Genomic DNA, 18,148 nt, shown 5'->3' on the forward strand with positions numbered 1-18,148 from the left:
TTTCAGCTGCATGTACTTGTGAGTGTCTGGGAGTCCCTGTGCCCTTTGGCCTGAAAGGGTTGCAGAAGCCTCCAGAAGCCTCTTCCATGTCTGTCTGTGTCGACTATGTTTCTGGGTTTTTTTTTTTTTTTTTTTTTTTCAGCTTGTTTCCTTTTCACCTCTGTCCTCAGCTGTCTGGGTAGGCCTGACTCATAAGAAACCACAGCCAAGACACCTGGTGGTCTGAGTCATTGGCTATTGGAGCATCTCTTTCCTAAAAAAAAAAAAAAAAAAATACAGGCAAAAGTAAGTGCCTAAGTAACTACTGCATTTTGCAGGACATTTCATCTAAGTAGTGCTTTCAATGGTTAGCTCTGGGAATTCCCCACATGTGTCAGATGACTTCTCATTGGCAACTGTGATATAAGCAAATCATTTTGTCTCCCAGAAACAGGCTTCCCTCCTCCCTCCCTTTTCCTTCTGTAAGTAGGTTTGGGTGGAGAAATGAGGACATGGTGTGCTGCCTGGTGCACATGGGAGGACAGACCAGTAGACCCAGGAAGGTAGATGGAATGATTTCAAGGGGGAAAAGGAAGCACAGGGCATAGAACTCAGCCTGGAGATGGTCCTGGGCACAGGTGTGAACAGGCCAGGTGAGCTGCTGAGGGGAGACTTCCTAGGAAGGATCAGATGATTCTTTGCCTCCCTCTTTCATGGTCAAGTGACATGCTCCCATAAGCAGCAGCTTTCCTTTACCCCTGGGACCCACAGAGGCTGCACAGCTCCTCACAGACCCATCAAAGTACCTTGCAGGAGGAAGTACAGACAAAGGTATGGGTTGGAGATGGAGGAGAGCCATCCTTTTCTTAGGGCCCGTACACCCATAGGGGGCACTAATAACAGTGCCCTTCCAAGCCAGTGTCATTGGAACTAGACTCATTAGTGTTCTTTTGATGATCCCTTGGTGGGAGGACACCCCCGTGGGCACAGTGGGGACCAGAAGATGCAGAAGGGAGGCAATATGCTTACAGACAATGGTTTTTGTACCTTGTGACATATCCCCTCAGCCCACCTACGAATTCAACTATAGTTCTGGTGGTAAGCTCAAATGTGGGCTCACTTGAAAATGTCCACCTCAAACATGAGATGAGCCTTCCTGTTTTTCTGCCTCAGAGCCATCTATGTCTAAAGCTGGAGACCACTCAACCCTCACACAAGCACAGCATGGAAATGTGGGGAGGTAACACCCCAGGAGTCACCATCAGCTAGTGGAGAAGGAGAGCCTCTGATCATTTGGTTGGAACATTCTGGAAGGAATTCTGTACACTTGCCAGATGTCCCAGAATTGAGACCCTGTTGCCCACAAACAACCCTGATAATACACATAGAGCAGCTTTTCCTCAATCCTGGGCTTGCTCACCGCCTTTCCCGACACCCCTACTTCCTGGGATCTCCTCCCAAATAAACCAGTCCCGTCTCAGGCTCTGCTTCCGGGGGAGTCCAAACTAAGACAGAAATGGCATTAACATCTGAGGATTTGAAATGAAAGGTGCTTAAAGGTCTTGTATCAGCTTCTTGGGAATGCAATCTCTTACATTTTGGTATTGCCACTTATACCTAAACCAGAGAGGAGGAGAGTTCCAAAACCAGCTTTGAAACCCCTCTACGCCACAGGAAATTGCTGTTGTCAAGTCAGGCTGTGAAAAAGACTTAGTGACACAGAAAGCTCAGAGGACCTAGTCAGGGGAATTGATGGGGTGACTCAATTTATCATGTGACAAGAAATTCTAGTTTTCCTCAGGAGAAAGCTGCTGGATATTATTGTTTTTTTCCTCAGTCATATGGTTCCATTTTTTAAAAAAATCCACAGTTCTAGAATGGTGAATGGCTGAGAAAAGACTGGGGAGAGTAAAGTTGTAATGTGAACCTAAAAACGTTTATAAAAACTTTACATTCATAAAAGCACATTAAATTAAGAAAATAACAGTGGAATTTAAACCTTGAAAATTGAAAATAAAAGTTAATAGTCAATTAATTTTTCATGTCTTTAATTTCAAGATAATGTACTGAGATAATGGGCTGATGTACAAAAGACAAAGATTATTTGGGGAAGAGGCATTCTTAAGATTCCTTTAATCTTCTGAGTCACTTTTGATCTTTATATACCCTATTGAAATTCTTTCTATTGCAGAAAGTAAATACATCACAGATGGAGAGAGACTCATGTATTTGGTAAGGTGTGGTAACTCCCACCCAAATATTTCTTTTCATTTTACTCTGTTCATTAAAGGGCCAGCTAACATGTTAAGTGTGTTTGTGTGTTAGAGACAGTATTCACATGTTTTGTGAGACATTTACAACACAACAGCTCTGAATATATGTGATATTGTCCAGTTCTTTGGACAAGAAAGCTGTTAGGCATGCACTATGATATGATTCAGTTTTAAAACTTTGAAAGGTTGGGGCGCCTGGGTGGCTCAGTGGGTTAAAGTCTCTGCCTTCGGCTCAGGTCATGATCCCAGGGTTCTGGGATCCAGCCCTGCATTGGGCTCTCTGCTCAGCAGGGAGCCTGCTTCCCTTCCTCTCTCTCTGTCTGCTTGTGATCTCTGTCTGTCAAATAAATAAATAAAATCTTTTAAAAAATTAAAAAAAAAATAAAACTTTGAAAGGTTTTTCATATGGATCTATTCCTACATTGCAGAAAAAACTTGTCAGACCATATGAATTGCCTTTTGGTTAAAATCATGTTCGTTTTAAAGCATTAGTATAAATGTTGTTAAAAAACCAATTTCGGGGCGCCTGGGTGGCTCAGTGGGTTAAAGCCTCTGCCTTCAGCTCGGGTCATGATCCCAGGGTCCTGGGATCAAGCCCCGCATCGGTCTCTCTGCTCAGCAGGGAGACTGCTTCCTCCTCTCTCTCTGCCTATTGTGATCTCTGTCTGTCAAATAAATAAATGAAAATCTTTAAAAATTTTTTTTTCAATCAATTTTGTGTTTGAGAACGTGGTATTTATTCTCAGGGAGAAAATAATTCTTTTCTTTAAGGAAATCCTTTAATGGCTCTTTGGTTATAAATAAGCTCCCTGGCTCTTGTCACAGCAAAAAGAGGGAAGTTACTTTGCTTAGATCGCTTAATATTAAGAGACTTTAAATTTTTCCCTGGTGAGTTCAAGTCAGAAGTTAGAGTGCCAGCAGTAGGATACACCCAAGACAGGGATGGTCAGTTTTGAGTTGTTTTTTTGTCTTGTGCAATAATTTCTCTTTGTTATTCTCAAACCTTCAGTGAATCCCATTACCCACAGAGCACTGTATTAGCAGGGAAATGAAGGCAGAGAAAGCAGCCACGTCAGCGTCTGGGCAAAGTAATGCCAAGAGAACACAATAGCCAGCAGAAGCAGAGAGTAGAGGGTCAGAAGTCAGTAAGACAAAGCTGGAAGCAGTTTAGAGTGAGAAGATGCATCTGTAATTCTTCACCTCTAGAAATATTCAGGAGGCAGCTGAATTTCTTACAGAGTGGGTCTGGATGAGGTTTCAGTTTTCCTTGTTTGTTTGCTTTTTCCTGGAGATAAGAAACAGAGACTTAGTGAGGTGATGAGAGTTACCAAGGGAACATGTGCCAGCTGATTCATGCCCCCCAAAAGGTAAAGAAATAGAGATTTTGTGGGATCTTACTGAGCTCACTCATCTTCTGCATCACCTTAGAGGCCATTAATTTGGGGCCATTTTTATATTCAAGTTTATTAGATAAATGGAATTGAATCTTGATTTAACTTCTTTTCTTATTCATCAACTTTTGTTAACCAACTGTACAACGGTGGTGACTTCTAATGGTTAACCCAGCCTAAATTTTTAGTAAATGTGTTCTAATTTTTCAGACTCCCTCAAACAATTAAATTACCGGAAGTATGCGACAGGATGTAAATGGAGTTCTTGGAGCTTGTTCACAGTGTTCCATTAAAACTGAGACCCTTGAAGTCCCCGTCCCAAAGCATTGATCATGCTGTGAATACACCAGCACCATGAAGCAGCTTACTTGAGGGTTCCAGGAGCACTAGCTATGCCAGTTTTTAAAATCCAAGTGGGAGGTGTTTCTGGAAACATTGGAAATATGGAGCTTTCTATTATAATCCTCCTACTAAGTCTAGCTAAAATCTCTGGCATGACATATAAGAGAAACATAAGGAGACTCTGAAATGTGGACCCTGGCTGGGGAACCTCAAGGAAAGACAAGGTGATGTTTTCTTGGGTGTCCTTTGGCCTCAAAGATCCCAGACTGGGGACAAAAGAAGCCAGCAACTCAGAAATGTCAATGGTTGCAGACAAAAAGAAGCCCTAAGAAAATTGTGCTCTTTCCAGCCAAAGGAGTAGGAAAGCGACAGTCTTAAAGACAGAAAACTTTTAGGCAAGAACTGTCTTCTTCCAGTCAAACATCACAGAAAGCACCGTAGCATCACTCCACCTCTTCTAGCAAAGGCCAAGTGGAGAGTCTAGATTTCCACCCTCACCAGGCTGTCACAAGGCACTTCAACCCTCCTGACAGAGTGGTGCCACAGAAGTTAGGGAGTTGAGACTTTCATCTCTGAGGTAAAGACACTGCCCACCCCCACCCTCTGTCAGTGGAGATCATTCGAGAAGCCTAGATTTCCACTTCCACTGGTCGATAATGAGGTGCCCCTCCCCCTCCTCACTGGGGAGTGTCAGAAAAAACCTGGTGGAGAGTCAGGACTTCTGCCCCGGCTCAGCAGTAATGAGTTCACCCCTGCACAGTGGGAGATGATGGGGGACAGTAACAAAGTGCCACCCCCATCCCCTCACTCAGGATAACAGCAGAGGCCCAGTGCTGAGACCGAACTCCTACTCCTGACCAGAAGCAAAAAAGAGATTCCTCCCTCCTCCTGTTTTGACTTCTACCCCCACCGGCAGTAATGAAGTGATATTCCCCTTTCCCCATGAGAGCAGAGTGAGAAGAATCTTTCTAAAATACATAATTTAAATGAGATCTAGAGTCTTATTACAGTACACCAAATGTCCAGGTTTCAACTGAAAATCAACTCTCATACCAGGAACAGGAAGATCTCAACTTGAATAACTATTATACCAAATACTGAATACAAATATCAACACAAGATATCAATACAAATACCAAATGCAATACCAACACCAACACCAAGATGACACATGTTAGAATTATCTGACCCAAATTTAAGAACAGCCAATATAAACATGTGTGAGAAATTATGAATATACTTGAACAAATTAAAAATTAGAAAATCTAAAAAAAAAACAACCCAGAAAATCTTAGCTAATAAAGAGAAGATATAGAAAAGAGCCAAATGAAAATTTGAGAACTAAAATATACAATAACCAGAATAAAAACTCAGTGGGTAAGTTCAACAGGAGAACAGAGAGGATAGAGAAAAGGATCAATAAACTGAAAGGTAAAACAATAGAAATTAAGAATCTAAACCATAGAGAAGAAATAGACTGATGACAAAATTCACATGATCATCTCAGCAGATGCAGAAAAAGCAGCTGAAGGAATTCAATACCCCTTCATGATAAAAACACTCAAAAAAGAATAGAAGGAAACTTTCTTAACCTGGTAAAGGACATCTATGAAAAACCCATATCTAACATACTTAATGGTGAAGGATTGAATGCTTTCCTCCTAAAATCAAGAACAAGTGGTTCTTACCATTGTTCCTCAACTTTGTACTGCAGGTTCTACTCAGGACAATGAGATATGGACAAAAAAATAGAAGGTATCCATATTGAAAGAAAAGAAGTAAAACCATTTTATTTGCAAATGACATGATCGTTCATACAGAAAACCCAGGGAATCTAGTAAAAAATGAATAAAGCCTCATTGACATGTGGTACTATGAGGAAAAAAACTAGTTCTTGCTTTTGCAGTGTTAGAGCCCAAAAAGAGAGGAGAAAAAGAGTGGAGCTGGAAAAGTATTTGAAAAATGAAACAACTGAAAATTTCCCAACTTTAGCAAAAGACATAAACCTATATAATTAAGAAACTGAGCAAATCTCTAATGGGATAAACCCAAAGAAATCTGTGCCAAGATTTCTGAAAGCTAAAGACTAAGAAATCTTGAAAGCAGCCAGAGAGAAATGAGGTGTTACCTGGAGGGGAAACAATTCAAATGACAGTGGCTTTCTCATCAGAAACCATGGAGGTCAGAAGAAAGTGGCACAATATTTTTCAAGTGCTGAAAGAAAAGAACTGCTACCACTGAATTTTATATTCAGAGGAAATAGCCTTTAGGAATAAAGGGGAGATCAAGACATTCTCAGATGAGAGAAAGCTAAGAGAATTTGTCACCTGTGGACCTACTCTAACAAAATGGCTAAATGTAGTTCGATAAAAAGGAGGAAAACAATAAAAGAAGAAATCTTGGAACATCAGGAGGAAAGGAATAACATAATAAGGAAAAAATATTGGTAAAGAGGCTTCCTTTCTCTTCTTATGCTTTCTAAATTATGTTTGATGGTTGAAGCAAAAATTATAGCATCATCTAATGTAGTTCTCAAAATATACAGATGAAATATTGAAGGAAATTATAATACAAATGGGAGAGAGTAATGTGACATGAAGTGAGGAGTACGTTTTATACACTTCACTTGAACCGGCAAAATGTCAACATCAGCAGAATGTGAGTTACGCATATATAATGAAATACCTAGAGCAATTGCCCAAAAAAGTATTCAGAGAGATACACTCAAAAACACTATAGAAAAGTCAAAATGGAATGCTAAAGAAATGCTCAATTATCCCTCAGGATGGCAAGAAAAATAAACCAGAGCAAAAGAAAAACAGAATAAACAGAAAAAAATAAAATGGTAGACTTAAGTCCTAACATATTAATAGTTACTTTAATGTAAATGAATAGGGATGCCTGGGGGCTCAGTCAGTTAAGCTTCTGATTCTTGATTTCCTCTCAGGGCATGATCTCAGGGTCATGAGATCAAGCCCTGCAGCAGGCTGTGGAATCTGCTTGAAATTCTTTCCCCCTCCCTTTCCTTCCCCCTCTGCTACTTCTCTTCTCTCTCTCTCTCTCTCTCTCTCTAAAGTAAATAAATAAATGAAAATAAGATCTTTTAAAAATTTAAATGAACATACACAACAATTAAAAGAATTTGGTGGACTAGATCTTTTAAAAAAATGTTGAATTAATATATACTGTCTAAACTATCATACAATCTCCCTGATATGAGGAAGTAGAGATTAAATGTGGGGGGTTTGGGGGGTAGGAAAATAATAAATGAAACAAGATGGGATCAGGATGAAGACAAACCATAAGAGACTCTTAATCTCACAAAACAAACTGAGGGTTGCTGGGGTAGGGAGAGAGTGGTGGGATTATAGACTTTGGGGAGGGTATGTGCTATGTGAGTGCTGTGAAGTGTGTAAACCTGGCGAATTGCAGACCTGTACCCGTGGGGCTAATAATACATTATATGTTTGTAAAAAAAATTTAAAAATTAAAAAAATATATATGTATATACTGTCTATAAGAAACTGACTTCAAATATGATGGTATAGATATGTTGAAAAGATGGAAAAAGATATGCCATGCAAACATTAATCAAAAGAAAATGGGGGGTTGCCTGGGTGGCTCATCTGCTAGATGTCTGCCTGAGCTCAGGTCATGATCTCAGTGTCCTGGGATTGAGCCCCATGTCTGGCTCCCTGCTCAGTAGAGAGTCTGCTTCTCCCTCTGCCCCGGCCCTACCTGTGTTCTTTAGCTCTCTCTCTCTCTCTCTTTCCTTCTTTCTCAAATAAACAAAATCTTTCAAAATAAAAAACAAATCAGGAATTGTTATATAAATTTACCAGAAAAAGTAGACTTTAAAAAAACAAAGATAATTATTATAGATAGAGAAGAACATTACATAATGATAAGTCAAGCTACCAAGAATAGAGACCAATTCTAAACGTATATGCTTCAAACACCTGAGCAACCAAATATGTAAAGCAAAAACCAACAGAGCTGAAAAGGGAAATAGACAAATCCATAGTTTTAGTCAGAGGCTTCAGCATCCCTTAAAAACCATACATAAAATCAGCAAGAATATAGAACTCAACAGCACCATCATCCAACTGGATTTAATTGACACACATGAAACACTTCACCCAGCAATGGCAGAATGCACATTTTATGCTCAGAGAAAACATACCAAAAGAGATCATACTGTGATACATAAAAAAAAAATATAAACCCAACGTAATCCCATTTGGAACAGCGTGGATAGACCTAGAGGAGATTATGCTAAGGGAAATAACAAATCAGATAGAGATAGACAAATACCACATGATTTAATGTATATGTGGAATCTAAAAAACAAAACAAAACAAAACAAACAATCCAGAAACAAACTCATAAATACAAAGAGCAAACTGGTGTTTGCCAGAAAGGAGGGTGGTGGAGGGAAGAACAAACTAGGAGAAGGGGTTTAAGAGGTACAAAACTTCAGTTATAAAATAAGTAAGTCACAGGAATGAAAAATAAACCTCAACAAATTCCTAAAAATAGATATAATACAGACTATATTTTCTGACCTCAAGGGACCATACCTCAATTTGGGGTCAAAAAGTAAATATTAAGAAAAATGTTAAAATACATTGAACTGAATGAAAATGAAAATACAACATATTAAAATTATCAGCTAAAGCTGCACTGAGAGGGAAATTTACAGCAGTAAATGCTCACATTAAATAAGAGAAATCTCAAAACAGTAATTTACATCCCCACCAGGAGAAATGAATAAGAGCAAATAAACCCAAAGGTAGCAGAAGGAAGGAAAAAGAAAGTTAAAAGCAGAAATCATGGGGCGCCTGGGTGGCTCAGTGGGTTAAGCCTCTGCCTTCAGCTCAGGTCATGATCCCAGGGTCTTGGGATTGATACCCACATGGGGCTCTCTGCTCAGCGGAGAGCCTGCTTCCCTTCCTCTCTCTCTGCCTGCCTCTCTGCCTACTTGTGATCTCTATCTGTCAAATAAATAAATAAAATCTTTAAAAAAAAATAAAAGCAGAAATTAATGAAATCAAAAGCAGAAAGACATTAGAGAAAATCAATAAAACAGGAACCTGATTCTTTGAATAGATCAATAAAACTGACAAACCTCTAGCAAGAATATCATAGAAAAAAAAGGGGGAAGATGCAAATTACTAGTAACAGGAACGAAATACAGGACTATTAATGTAGAAACTGGAGATATAAAAGAATGACAAGAGAACACTATGAACACATCTACACACATGAATTTGACAATTTGATGAAAAAACAATTTCCTTGAAAAGTACAGTCTCATCCCACACGAAGTATATTATTTGAGTAGCCCATAACAGTTATAACAATTATGAAAATTAAGTTAATGATTTTAAAATGCCCAACAAAGGGGCACCTAGGTGACTGAGTCGGTTAAGCATCTGCCTTTGGCTCACATCACAGTCTCAGGGTTTTGGGATCCAGCCCCACCTGGGGCTCCCTTCTCAGTAGGGAGCCTGCTTCTCCCTCTTTCTCTCCCTCTGCCCTGTTTGTGACTGGGGATCTGACTCCTGGTTTCAGCTCACGTCATGATCTCCTGGGTCATGAGTTCAAGTCTTGTGGAGGGCTGCACGTTCAGTGTGGAGTCTGCTTAAAGATTCCCTCCTTCTGCCCCTCCCCTGACTCATGAGCACACTGTCTTTTGCTCTCTAAAATAAATAAAGAAAGAAATTTGGGGATGCCTGGGTGGCTCAGTCAGTTAAGCATCTGCCTTCAGCTCAGGTCATGCTCCCAGCTCTGGTCCTGGGATAGAGTCCCACATCAACCTCCTTGCTCAGTGGGGAGCCTGCTTCTCCCTAGGCCTACTACTCCCCTGCTTGTGCTCTCTCTTTCTCTCTGGCAAATAAATAAAATCTTTTAAAAAGTTAAATTAAAAACACAAATCTCTAAAAACCTTTTTAAAAAATCAAGTGCATTTCTATATGCTAGTAAGAAACACATAGAAACTGAAATTAAAAACAATACCATTTAAGTTTTAAAAAAATGAAAATACTCAGTTGTCCATCTAACAAAACATACATGGGACTTGTTTACAGAAAAATACCAAAAACCAGAAAGAAATTCAAGAAGATCTAAGTAAATGAAAAGTCATAGTGTGTTCATTAATTGAGAGGTTCAGCAGAATAAAGATGCCAACGTTCCCAAATTGGTATGCAGGCTTAACTACCAAATCCAAGTGAATCTTTTTTCTAGACATTGACAAAATTATTCTAAGCTTTATATGCAAAGGCAAAGGAACCAGACAGTTAAACCAATTTTTTTTCATGTGTTCTGACAAATTCTTTAAAAAATTTTTTTTGTATTCAAATTCAACTCAATTAACATATAGTGTATTATTAGCTTCAGGGGTAGAATTTAGTGATTTATCTGTTGCATATAATACCCAGTGTTCTTTCATCAAGCCCTCTTTAATGCCTATCACCCAATTACCCCATCCTCTCACTGCCCCCACCCCCCGCCCTCCAGCAACCCTCAGGTTTAAAAAGGAAGAAAAAAGTGGGATGAATCACCCCATCCAGTTTTAAGGCTTATCATATAGGTATAGTTAAGTGCTCAAGACTGTGTGACATTGGTGAAATGATAGATATATGAATGGAATGAGCTAGAGAGGCCAGAAATAACCCCACACAAGTAGAAGCAACAGATTTTGGACAAAGGGGCAAAAACAATTCAATGACCAAAAGACAGTCTTTCCAATAAATGGAGCTGTAACAATTGGGTATCCATAGACAAATAACCAAACCAAAACAACAAATATAAACCTTAGACTTAAACACTTCACTTTATGTAAAAATTAACTGAAAATCAATTATATATTTAAATGTAAATAAAATGTAAAGCCATAAACTTTAAGAAGGTAATATAAGAAAAAGTCTTTAGGACCCAGGTATTGGTGAAGACTTCTCAGACATGACACCAATTAGTGCTCCATAAAAGAAAAAAAAAAAAACCAACAAATTAGACTTTATCAAAATTAAAAATATTATAAAATATTCCATTAAGAAGAAAAGACAAGTGACCAAGTGGGAGAAAATATTTGCAACCACATAGCTGACATAAGACTCATAGCTAGAATACATGAAGAATCCTCTCATGTCAACAGTAAAAAAAAAATCCTAATTAAATGGACAAAAGCAAGATACCTCTATGGCTCAGTGGGTTAAGAGTCTGCCTTCGGCTCGGTACATGATCCTAGGGTCCTGGGATCAAGTTCTGCCCGCATCAAACTCCTTGCTCAGCAGGGAGCCTGCTCTCCCTCTGCCTGCTATTCCCCCTGTTTTTCTTCTCTCTTTCTGTCTGACAAATAAATAAAATAAATCTTAAAAAAATAAAATGGGCAAAAGACACAAGGTATTTCATCAAAGAGGCAAATCAACACAAGAAAAGTGTTCAACATCACTAACTGTTAGGGAAATGCATTTTAAGAACATGACGATTTATCACTACACAAAAATTGAGCTAGGTAAACCAAAAAATGGTGATAATACCAGATGTCAGCAAAGATGTGGAGACACTGGATCTCATACATAGCCCCTGGGAATGGAAAATGATACTGTCACTCGGGAAAATAGTTTGAAAGTGTCTTAAAAAACTAAACATGCACTTAGCAGAAATTGCACTTCCAGAGAAATGATAGCTTATGTCTACACAAAATCCTCTACAAGATAGTTCATAACATAGCTATTTATTTGTAATAGGTAAAAATGAGAAATAACCAAAATGCCCCTCAGTGAGGGAGCGGTTAACTCTGGTAAACAACCACCACAGACCCATCATCAATAAAAAGGGATAAAATATTAATACACACAGCAAGCAGGGCAAATCTCGAGAGCATTATGCAAATGGAAAAGGCCAACCTCAAAATATTATATATTGTATGACTCCATTTATGTATTATTCCCTAATGACAAAATTAGAGAGAGAGAAAACAGATTAGTGGTTTCCAGGGGTAAGGATGGTGGAAGGTATGGTGGGGGTGACTATACAGGGCAGTAGGATGGTGATCTTCGCAGGGAATGGAACATTTCTGTATCTTGATTGTGGCTGTGCTTATAGAAATTTACATGGGTGATGAAAGGACATAAGACTATACATATACATTGTACCAATGTCAGTTTCCTGGTTTGGACATTGTACTACAATTATTAAGATGTAGCCCTTGGGGGAAACAGGTAAAGGGTACGCAGCACCTCTCCCTACTACCTCTGCAACTTCCTGTAAAACCATAATTATTTCATTAAAAAGTTTAAAAAACATCATTCAAACTTAAGTCTACAAGAAACCAAAAGGGTTGGTATTCTTAGCCTCTGTGCTTTGTTTGCAACATCTCTTCATTGTGGATTGAAGTGTGGCGCCTTGCGCAAGTGTCAGGGACTCAAGATTAAATGGATGCTTTGTTTGTATTCCTAAGGCTCCAAGCAGCTTTGAAGTGTTTGGTCCCCAGTGGGGTCCGAAGTTCAGCATACACAATGCCACACCTGTCTGGACACTCAGGGGCAGACTGGATGACCTCTTGGGGACCCCCCCCCCCTGTTGAGGAAATTCCTCATGTATGAGAAGAACAATTTCCAGTAGAACAAGAAACAAGGAAAGTGAAGGCATGACAGCAGCTTCTTTGAACAACATCTCCCAGTGGAAATAAGCTCTGCTTTCCAGCCTCTGGCCATATTCCACCTTCTACACTCGGAGAATTCTCTCGTAGGTGCACCTGGTTCAGATAAGCTTCCCAGAGTTTCTCCAAGCCACACCTTGGTCTGTCACACCCTATAAACTTGGGAGTTTTGTTGGGCTTTAGGTAAGTCATCTGTTGGCTGAGCCCTGCTGGCTACAGGGCACACTATACTTTAAACCCTTTAACTGAAAGGGAGAATAAATTAAGAATTGTGGGGGCGCCTGGGTGGCTCAGTGGGTTAAGCCGCTGCCTTCGGCTCAGGTCATGATCTCAGATTCCTGGGATCGAGCCCCGCATTGGGCTCTCTGCTCAGCAGGGAGCCTGCTTCCCTCTCTCTCTGCCTGCCTCTCCATCTACTTGTGATTTCTCTCTGTCAAATAAATAAATAAAATCTTTAAAAAAAAATTAAGAATTGTGTATCTGGGGGGCGCCTGGGTGGCTCAGCTGTTGGGCATCTGCCTTCAGTTCAGGTCATGATCCCAGGGGTCCTGGGATCGAGCCCCTTATCAGGCTTCCTGCTAAGTGGTGAAGCCTCCCTCTCCCACTCCCCCGGCTTGGGTTTCCTCTCTCACTGTGTCTCTCTCTCCCTCTCTGTCAAATAAATAAATAAATCTTAAAAAAAAAAAAATTGTGTACCTGGTGGTCTTGCTGTCCACACTCAGTCCCCATGCTGGCAGGCTACATGCTAGGCAATGGGATGCAGAAGTGGATAAGGCACTTACTGTCCTGCCTTCATGGAACTGGGTAGGGAAAACAGACAGTAAGCAAATAATCCCAGAGAAATATGTAGCACCCCATGCCTTCTGGAAGTTACTGCCAAGAGAAGGGATAGCAGAAAAATAAACCATGCAAGTTCCAAGGAGACTGGGAGAAGCTCCTCTGGAGGTGTCCCTTCAGTGGAGAGACCCGTGATGGACTCAGAAGAATGGAACTGTGCTCCAGGTGGAGAACCAATGTTTGACAAAGGGCAAGGAGGAGTTCGAAGCTCTGAAGAACTGGAAGTGGGCTGGTGGTTGGAGAAGTGGTGCCTGTGGATTGTGGTGAGACATGTTCATTGCAATGAACAGTGAAGACAACCTGCTACTCTGAGGGTCAGTCTGGTAGCAAGTATCTGCTGAGACCCCACCGGCTGAGCTGTACTTCTGGTAGAGTGCAGAATAAGGTTTGGGTCTGCTCTTAAGGAATTTCCAAGCCCTACAGGAGAAGGAAAATGGGCTTCAAGGACATGAGTTGTTTTCAATTTACAGAAGGGTGAGTTGGCATTGGCAGACTGAAAATAACACCAAAAGGTCTGACCAGCCTCTGCAGCTGTTTTACATTACCGGGGTACAAAGGTCTGGCCTTGAATGTCTTATTTTTTTTCTCTCCTAATATTCTTGCTTTAAAATGGGGGGGGGGGACCCAAAAACAACCAAAACAAGAAAAAAAAACCAACAACTTAAAAACAGTCTTATTTACTTTATCCAAGATTAAAGAGCTTGAACCGACTTGGACAGTCTAAATGGATTTTTAAGTGTTTTATGGCCAAGTACTCCTAATTGCTAAAATGCTAGACTGTGCTTCCATGACTCTGTGCAGGGCTTATGTTGTCCAGGTTTGCTTACTTACTCTCCTTGTCAGAGGTCAAAAGCAAAATCTCAGATTAGAAGATTTTAATTTCTGAAACTGAGGATTGAAGCAAATTCTCCAGAATGTGTCATACTTAAATTTTCTTCCTTGGGTCAGCTAGTCCAAGGCCTAACATCTCTAAATCAACATGCAACCCATGAGAAACCAGTATGGCAGTGAAGGGCAGGAGAGAGAAAGATCATGGTCTCTGTGCTTTGGAAACGTGTAACCACCACAGAGAAGTATAGGGATGGGGCAAATTAGAAACTATAGCCTCTGCTTCGGCTTCCTATCACCCATCTTGGAAGCAGCCTGGGATGGCAGAGACCCAGATTGTGAATGCCAGTCCTCGTGTGGTGGGACTATGTGACTCTGGGTGGGACGCTTTACCTCTGTGAGTCTCAGGTGCCTCACTTGCCTCAATGCTCAGTTACCAACTCCAAATCACAGCACTGAATGCTCAAGCACTTCACAAGTTCTCAGGGTCAACAGAGTTCTTGTGAGAGTCCCTTCTCAAGAGAGATGGGTCCCAGATGGCTGGCTCTGTTGGAGGCTAGAATCACCCACCAGATGAGGCAGCCATTCACTCCGACTGTCCAGGCAATGAGTGATTCCTGAGCAATTTCACTGACAGATGATCCAGTGTTCTTTGTTCTCTGGAGAATAGAGCCAAAGCCCATTCTAAGAAACTGTAGGGGACACAAAGGGGCCAAAATTCAAACTAATAAGCAAGGATGATTTTTGTCAGGTAGGTGCAAGGGGTGTGTGTAGTGGGTGGGCAGTCCTTTTGGCCCTTCAGAGGGGATCACAGTCCAGCAAGAAAGCAGACTGCGACTCTAATCAGAATGTGGGGTCTGGCGGGGGAGCAAGGCAAGTAGGAGACTCGTTCCAATAACTGGAATGGACAGGAGCTGGCTGAGGATACAGGATACAGTCTGAGCCAGGCCTTGAAGGATGAGTGAACCCAAGAGGATTTGAGAAGAGGGATGGGGGAGAGGACTTTAAGCTGAAGAAGCTGCATTTCCAGGTGTACAAGGTGTGCATACAGATGTTGTATCTGGGGCAGTAAGTTCCATCTGAACAAGCTGTTGAGTACCGTGGGTACCACCCTGAATGAAGTGGGGATTGAACAGCCTGTATTTAGTGTATAGGTGTTTGTTGGACACTTTTTCATCATCAAGGTAACTCAGCAAAACTGACAGAACATATATTGGTATGGATCTCTTTTCATTTATTTTTTCGTTTATTTAAAATGTGGCATGGGATGCTCTTTGAATCTTTGTGTTCATATCAGCAGAAATCAGGAAAGTTGTCTTTAGTTATGAGTTCAGTTTTTGCCTTGGTTTTCCACCCCAGGGAAATCAAGATTCTTACCACGGATTTTAGTTCTGTATCCTGGATTGCTACTGTTCCTCTTAGCATTTTCATCTTTTCTCTTAATTCTGTGTTTTGAAAGCACTTGCCAAACACATCTTCCACATTATGGATGTGATTTTCTGCATTGTTGGCTCCTAGGGCTGGATTGGGGCTGGGGGCAAGGACCATGAAGGGATAGCAGAGCAGAAATTGTGTTTGTTTGTTTGGTAAGTAAGAATACTGAGATTTATACCAACTCCAACCTCAAAGGTCATTTCTGAACCTCACGAGACAACTTCTCAGGCTTGCTCTCCCGATAATTGATCTTATATTCCACAGTGCTTGATTTTGTCTTTCTGTCCCATTCCTCTAGTCTCCTCAGACCTGAAATCTGGCAGTGGGTTAATAATGACAACTCATAAATTAGTGGTTCTCAACCTTGACCACAAGCTATGTTTACCCTCATCTACCTAGGAAGATTAAAACATGTTGATGTCCATCCCCAACACAGAATTTGTTGGGGTGGGGCCTGAGCCAAGACTATGGAGAGATAGCGTACATGAAACACAACCCCCTTCCATCCCAGTCACCATTCCCACCAGCAGCATTCCATGCGGGGACCATACCTCCCTACTCACACCAGCACTCCTGTCTCCACTTTTCCACACATCTGCTCTCAAGAAGTCTCCATCTCTCCAAGCAGAATATAATGAAGTAGGAACAACAGTTGTTTTAATGACTATGTAGTCTGAGGACTGCATCCCAGTTTCCTGAGCACTTGTGTGGTTTTTAAAAAATTTTCATGTATTTATTTTAGAGAGAGAGAATGGCATGAGAATGGAGAAGTCAGAAGGAGAAGCAGACTTCCCACTGAGCAGGAAGCCCAATGGCGGACTCAATCCTGAGACTCCAGGATCATGACTTTAGCCAAAGACAGTTGCTTAACCAACTGAGTCACCCAGGCACCCAGCACTTGTGTGCTGTTTTTTGTTTTGTTTTAATCAGAATCTCAATATGAGAAACACAAATGTGTTTGTTGATTGCATTTCTTGTTGTCTTTTAGTATAGCATTCTGTATTCACAAATGCTCCTCTTTTCTTGCAGATTTACTTGGTCAAAATTGAACAGTTCTGAGTGTGTCAGAGACTTAAAATCCATGCCAGAATCTAAGAGCAATCTAGAGAAGGTCATCATATTCATATTCGACAATGACCATCACCCCTCACAGAATGCCCTAGCTGAAGATTCATGTGAGAAAGATGATTTTACACATAATATTATGTCTAGTTTCCCAAAATCTTTAGGCTTATACAAGTTTGACCTTATGCACTCTTCTTACTTTTCAACTATATGGTATCACATTATTTGTGCTTCCTTTCTATTGACTTTTACTCACTCAGTTCAGAAAAGATTTACTGGTCACTAAATCATGCAGGGCACTGTGGGATACCTAGCAGATCAACAGATCTGCAACAAATCAGCAGATCACCTGCTAGTTGATACCTAGCAGTATCAACAATATCTCTGCTTCCAAGGGCTTCCAAATTTCTTTAAGAAGATACATATAGACACAAAGAACAAGTTAAATATACAGATACACTTACTCTACCAGGAGTATTTGGTATGCCTGTGCCCTGGGGAAGCCTGCCCCTCTCTGTGCCATGTCACAACTGTGAATTTTGGCTATGTGAGTATGGGAGGCCTGCAGCTATTGTGGTTAATTTTCTGGGGCTCTGTCTCCCAGCCACAGTGCCATTCAGGTAGACACCTCGAGAGTAGGTTACAGGTAAGGGAGTTGCAGCAGGGCATGCATCTTCAACATTTCTAATGAGGAAATGCTAATGTTTCTTTTCTTCCCCCTTCTTATTAAGAATGTGTGTCTATATTCCGAAGGTTCAATGAAGTCTATTCTAGAAGTCATTGAGCAATCTATTTCTTTTCATCTCCGTGGAGTGTTTGATGATAGAGCCCTCCCTGTCCTCTAGGAAGGGAGAAAATTATTTTTGTTTACTGATGATCTGAGATGTGGTCTTAATAGCTCTTCAAGGTCCACTGTGGAAGTAACAGATGCTGCTGCATATGTGGAGAATAGAGGGCAGAGGATGAACAAAGGAACAGAACTTTAGACATGGGCCTGATGGTGGACAGCTGTCCTTGAAGGAGGAGACCTTCTGGTAGGGAGTCCTTACCAGTCTCCTGCCAATACATCTGTCAACTCTCTGAGTTGAGCAATTTCTCTGATGCCATCTATAGCAACATTTTTCTAGATATGTCTCCTAAGGCAAAGGAAACAAAAGCAAAGATGAACTATTGGGACTGCATCAAAATAAAAAGCTTCTGCACAGCAAGGAAAACAATCAACAAAGCCAAAATACAACCTACTGAATGGGAGAATATATTTGCAAATGACTATCTGATAAAGGGTTAGTATCCAAAATATATAAAGAACTTATACAACTCAACACCAAAACCCC

General features: G+C 40.7%; 1 long non-coding RNA gene across 3 annotated transcripts in view; it reads right to left on the reverse strand.

Annotated features, from left to right (window-relative positions):
- Nucleotides 1-18,148, reverse strand: part of LOC309861987 — a 112,657-nt gene that overhangs the window by 79,298 nt on the left and 15,211 nt on the right. The gene's annotated exons all lie outside the window — the stretch shown is intronic.

This window comes from Mustela nivalis (genome assembly GCF_964662115.1).
Source record: "Mustela nivalis genome assembly, chromosome: 1".
NCBI lineage: Eukaryota > Metazoa > Chordata > Mammalia > Carnivora > Mustelidae > Mustela > Mustela nivalis.